The 6000-nt window shown below is 57.6% G+C and overlaps 1 long non-coding RNA gene across 1 annotated transcript in view; it reads left to right on the top strand.

Moving 5' to 3' along the window:
- The first annotated feature begins 1114 nt into the window (after window positions 1-1114).
- The window catches only part of LOC140379543 (uncharacterized), a 28507-nt gene continuing 23621 nt past the window's right edge, over window positions 1115-6000 (top strand). The window contains exon 1 of the long non-coding RNA XR_011930540.1: window positions 1115-1164. This is a non-coding gene — a long non-coding RNA (uncharacterized lncRNA). The remainder of the gene's footprint in view (window positions 1165-6000) is intronic.

Genomic DNA, 6000 nt, shown 5'->3' with positions numbered 1-6000 from the left:
TGAGTAGAACCAGCTGCAGCTCGACTCTGTGGGATCTTAATCAGGGCCAAACTCCTCCCTCAGCCTCTCCTCTTCTTTCTCTGTTTCTGTTTCACAAAAATCCTAAAAATAGTTCTTTTGTTGTAAATGTGAAAACGTCTCCAGATGTGAAAGTCCAGTCCACTTATATTTACATTTAGACCTGGTTTAGTCCTGGTTTAGTCTTGGTTTAGTCCTGGTTTAGTCCTGGTTTAGTCCTGGTTTAGACCTGGTTTAGTCTTGGTTTAGACCTGGTTTAGTCCTGGTTTAGTCTTGGTTTAGTCCTGGTTTAGACCTGGTTTAGTCCTGGTTTAGACCTGGTTTAGACCTAGTTTAGTCCTGGTTTAGTCCTGGTTTAGACCTAGTTTAGACCTGGTTTAGTCCTGGTTTAGTCTTGGTTTAGTCCTGGTTTAGACCTGGTTTAGTCCTGGTTTAGTCTTGGTTTAGTCCTGGTTTAGTCCTGGTTTAGTCTTGGTTTAGTCCTGGTTTAGACCTGGTTTAGTCCTGGTTTGGACCTGGTTTAGTCCTGGTTTAGACCTAGTTTAGACCTGGTTTAGTCCTGGTTTAGTCCTGGTTTAGTCCTGGTTTAGACCTGGTTTAGTCCTGGTTTAGACCTGGTTTAGACCTGGTTTAGTCCTGGTTTAGACCTGGTTTAGTCCTGGTTTAGACCTGGTTTAGACCTAGTTTAGACCTGGTTTAGACCTGGTTTAGTCCTGGTTTAGACCTAGTTTAGACCTAGTTTAGACCTGGTTTAGTCCTGGTTTAGTCCTGGTTTTTCTCTGAATCTTCTGCTTCTCCTGTGAATTGAGGCTCCTGCAGGTGTTCAAGATGTGGTTCTTTAACTCTTTGAGATGAACAGCTGCAGGGTGTCATGAAGTTAATGATGAAATGAAACTTTTTCTGTTTTGATTTAATTCCAAATAAATGTTTGTTTCTTGAATTTCACACTTTATTTGGATCAAAACTTCTCCTGAAGACGTGGTCTTTGCCCCGCCCACACGCCCACACGCCCCTCCCCCTCGCCCCGCCCCTCGCCCCTCCCCCTGTCCCTCGCTCTCTTCTTCTCTCATTCCGTCGTGTTAAACGTCACAAACATGTCGTGTTTCTGGCTCTTTGGACTCGTTTGTCTCGTGTCTTTTTTCTCTGGTGAGTTATTTTCTTTTCACATTTAAATATTCTGAATATTCTCCATTTGATGCATTTCTCTAAAAACTTTGTCTCTGAAACTTTTCATTTCTCCTGTGATGAACACCAAACCTTTCAGCTGTTCAAGCTGTGATTTCTGAACTTTTTCTGGCTTTTGATCATTTTCTAGTTTTTTTGTGAAAAATGAATATTTGAGATTTGTCCCTTGTGTTTTTTGTGAAGTTAAAATATCAAAGCGTTAAATGTGGTGCGGTCACTGCATGTGGTGTGGTCACTGCATGTGGTCACTGCATGTGGTGTGGTCACTGCATGTGGTGCGGTCACTGCATGTGGTCACTGCATGTGGTCACTGCATGTGGTGTGGTCACTGCATGTGGTCACTGCATGTGGTCACTGCATGTGGTGCGGTCACTGCATTTGGTCACTGCATGTGGTGTGGTCACTGCATGTGGTCACTGCATGTGGTGTGGTCACTGCATGTGGTCACTGCATGTGGTGCTGTCACTGCATATAGTCACTGCATGTGGTCACTGCATGTGGTCACTGCATGTGGTCACTGCATGTGGTCACTGCATGTGGTGTGGTCACTGCATGTGGTGTGGTCACTGCATGTGGTCACTGCATGTGGTGCTGTCACTGCATATAGTCACTGCATGTGGTCACTGCATGTGGTCACTGCATGTGGTGTGGTCACTGCATGTGGTGTGGTCACTGCATGTGGTCACTGCATGTGGTCACTGCATGTGGTGTGGTCACTGCATGTGGTGTGGTCACTGCATGTGGTCACTGCATGTGGTGCTGTCACTGCATATAGTCACTGCATGTGGTCACTGCATGTGGTGTGGTCACTGCATGTGGTGTGGTCACTGCATGTGGTCACTGCATGTGGTGCAAAAACAACAGTGTGCGTGTGTGTGTGTGTGTGTGTGTGTGATTGTGTGTGAGTGTGTGTGTGTGTGTGTGTGTGAGTGTGTGTGTGTGTGTGTGTGTGTGAGTGTGTGTGTGTGTGTGTGTGTGTGTGAGTGTGTGTGTGTGTGTGTGTGTGTGTGTGTGAGTCTCCAGCTGAGTCTGATCCCAGAAACAGCTGTTTCACTTCCTGTTTCACTTCCTGTTTCACTTCCTGTTTCACTTCCTGTTTCACTTCCTTTTTCACTTCCTGTTTGTCTCTGACTCAAACTCGTTGAGTCGTTCAGACTTTGACTTTGTGATGAATCTGAAACAGTTTAATGTTCGACTCTGACTCTTTGTGACGAGTCTCATGAAGTTTCAGCTGAAAGAGTTTGTAAAAGTTGCAATTTCCCCATTGGAGTGACATGGGAGGTTTCTGTCATCGCTACGGCAACGACGTAACAAATATGAATTCTGCTCCGAGTCTTTTTTGATAAAAATTTTGAACATTTTTGTAAAAACAATTTTTTTTCTGTCAATTGTAATTTAAAAATCACCCTGTAGGGGGCGTGGCTATCACCCTGTACGGGGCGTGGCTATCACCCTGTAGGGGGCGTGGCTATCGCGCTTATTCCATTTTTTCACAATAAAATGGTCCAAACTCTAAAGTTCAACAACTGATTCAAATTTGGTTCAAATCGGACTCTTTTTCTCAAACGTGAGACATTTTTAAAACTGTCAAATCTCGTTGTCCAACTTTGCGTCTGCGTTGACATGTGACTCCTGAGGCTCCGCCTCCACGTGAAAGTCTTAGTCTGGGGGCGTGGCCAAAATAATATATATTTCATAATTTCGTAGCTCAATGACAAAGTTGATGTCGGGCGTCGCCCGCGCGCGATGTATTCTGACTTTTGTGGTGGCGCCATTTTTAACTCAAAAAGAAACGGCCCCGAATTATTACACTTTTTTTTTGTTGCCGGAGGGAGCGCACGAGTGGAGGGAGCGCACGAGTGGAGGGAGCGCACGAGTGGAGGGAGCGCACGAGTGGAGGGAGGGCACGAGTGGAGGGAGCGCACGAGTGGAGGGAGGGCACGAGTGGAGGGAGCGCACGAGTGGAGGGAACGCACGAGTGGAGGGAGCGCACGAGTGGAGGGAGCGCACGAGTGGAGGGAGCGCACGAGTGGAGGGAACGCACGAGTGGAGGGAGCGCACGAGTGGAGGGAGCGCACGAGTGGAGGGAGCGCACGAGTGGAGGGAGGGCACGAGTGGCGGGAGCGCACGAGTGGAGGGAGCGCACGAGTGGAGGGAGCGCACGAGTGGAGGGAACGCACGAGTGGAGGGAGCGCACGAGTGGAGGGAGGGCACGAGTGGAGGGAGCGCACGAGTGGAGGAGGGCACGAGTGGAGGAGGGCACGAGTGGAGGGAGCGCACGAGTGGAGGGAGCGCACGAGCGGAGGGAGCGCACGAGCGGAGGGAACGCACGAGCGGAGGGAGCGCACGAGCGGAGGGAGCGCACGAGTGGAGGAGGGCACGAGTGGAGGGAGCGCACGAGTGGAGGAGGGCACGAGTGGAGGAGGGCACGAGTGGAGGGAACGCACGAGTGGAGGGAGCGCACGAGTGGAGGGAGCGCACGAGTGGAGGGAGCGCACGAGTGGAGGGAGGGCACGAGTGGCGGGAGCGCACGAGTGGAGGGAGCGCACGAGTGGAGGGAGCGCACGAGTGGAGGGAGCGCACGAGTGGAGGGAGGGCACGAGTGGAGGGAGCGCACGAGTGGAGGGAGGGCACGAGTGGAGGGAGCGCACGAGTGGAGGGAGGGCACGAGTGGAGGGAGCGCACGAGTGGAGGGAGCGCACGAGTGGAGGGAGCGCACGAGTGGAGGGAGCGCACGAGTGGAGGGAAGGCACGAGTGGAGGGAGCGCACGAGTGGAGGGAGGGCACGAGTGGAGGGAGCGCACGAGTGGAGGGAACGCACGAGTGGAGGGAGCGCACGAGTGGAGGGAGCGCACGAGTGGAGGGAACGCACGAGTGGAGGGAACGCACGAGTGGAGGGAGCGCACGAGTGGAGGGAGCGCACGAGTGGAGGGAGGGCACGAGTGGCGGGAGCGCACGAGTGGAGGGAGCGCACGAGTGGAGGGAGCGCACGAGTGGAGGGAACGCACGAGTGGAGGGAGCGCACGAGTGGAGGGAGGGCACGAGTGGAGGGAGCGCACGAGTGGAGGAGGGCACGAGTGGAGGGAGCGCACGAGTGGAGGGAGCGCACGAGTGGAGGGAGCGCACGAGCGGAGGGAACGCACGAGCGGAGGGAGCGCACGAGCGGAGGGAGCGCACGAGTGGAGGAGGGCACGAGTGGAGGGAGCGCACGAGTGGAGGAGGGCACGAGTGGAGGAGGGCACGAGTGGAGGGAACGCACGAGTGGAGGGAGCGCACGAGTGGAGGGAGCGCACGAGTGGAGGGAGGGCACGAGTGGCGGGAGCGCACGAGTGGAGGGAGCGCACGAGTGGAGGGAGCGCACGAGTGGAGGGAACGCACGAGTGGAGGGAGCGCACGAGTGGAGGGAGGGCACGAGTGGAGGGAGCGCACGAGTGGAGGAGGGCACGAGTGGAGGGAGCGCACGAGTGGAGGGAGCGCACGAGTGGAGGGAGCGCACGAGCGGAGGGAACGCACGAGCGGAGGGAGCGCACGAGTGGAGGAGGGCACGAGTGGAGGGAGCGCACGAGTGGAGGAGGGCACGAGTGGAGGAGGGCACGAGTGGAGGGAGCGCACGAGTGGAGGAGGGCACGAGTGGAGGGAGCGCACGAGTGGAGGGAGCGCACGAGTGGAGGGCGCGCACGAGTGGAGGGAGCGCACGAGCGGAGGGAGCGCACGAGCGGAGGGAGCGCACGAGCGGAGGGAGCGCACGAGTGGAGGAGGGCACGAGTGGAGGGAGCGCACGAGTGGAGGGAGGGCACGAGTGGAGGGAGCACACGAGTGGAGGATGGCACGAGTGGAGGGAGGGCACGAGTGGAGGGAGCGCACGAGTGGAGGAGGGCACGAGTGGAGGGAGCGCACGAGTGGAGGAGGGCACGAGTGGAGGGAGCGCACGAGTGGAGGGAGCGCACGAGTGGAGGGAGCGCACGAGTGGAGGGAGCGCACGAGTGGAGGGAGCGCACGAGCGGAGGGAACGCACGAGCGGAGGGAGCGCACGAGTGGAGGAGGGCACGAGTGGAGGGAGCGCACGAGTGGAGGAGGGCACGAGTGGAGGAGGGCACGAGTGGAGGGAGCGCACGAGTGGAGGAGGGCACGAGTGGAGGGAGCGCACGAGTGGAGGGAGCGCACGAGTGGAGGAGGGCACGAGTGGAGGGCGCACGAGCGGAGGGAACGCACGAGCGGAGGGAGCGGAGGGAGCGCACGAGCGGAGGGAGCGCACGAGTGGAGGAGGGCACGAGTGGAGGGAGCGCACGAGTGGAGGGAGCGCACGAGTGGAGGGAGCGCACGAGCGGAGGGAGCGCACGAGCGGAGGGAACGCACGAGCGGAGGGAGCGCACGAGCGGAGGGAGCGCACGAGTGGAGGAGGGCACGAGTGGAGGGAGCGCACGAGTGGAGGAGGGCACGAGTGGAGGGAGCGCACGAGTGGAGGAGGGCACGAGTGGAGGGAGCGCACGAGTGGAGGGAGGGCACGAGCGGAGGGAGCGCACGAGCGGAGGGAGCGCACGAGCGGAGGGAGCGCACGAGCGGAGGGAGCGCACGAGTGGAGGAGGGCACGAGTGGAGGGAGCGCACGAGTGGAGGGAGCGCACGAGTGGAGGGAGCGCACGAGAGGAGGAGGGCACGAGTGGAGGGCGCACGAGCGGAGGGAACGCACGAGCGGAGGGAGCGCACGAGTGGAGGAGGGCACGAGTGGAGGGAGCGCACGAGTGGAGGAGGGCACGAGTGGAGGGAGCGCACGAGTGGAGGAGGGCACGAGTGGAGG

Source organism: Eucyclogobius newberryi, unplaced genomic scaffold (genome assembly GCF_026437365.1).
Source record: "Eucyclogobius newberryi isolate DKJ021-1_F unplaced genomic scaffold, fEucNew1.0.hap1 SCAF_413, whole genome shotgun sequence".
NCBI lineage: Eukaryota > Metazoa > Chordata > Actinopteri > Gobiiformes > Gobiidae > Eucyclogobius > Eucyclogobius newberryi.
This window is presented reverse-complemented; position numbering and strand designations above follow the sequence as displayed.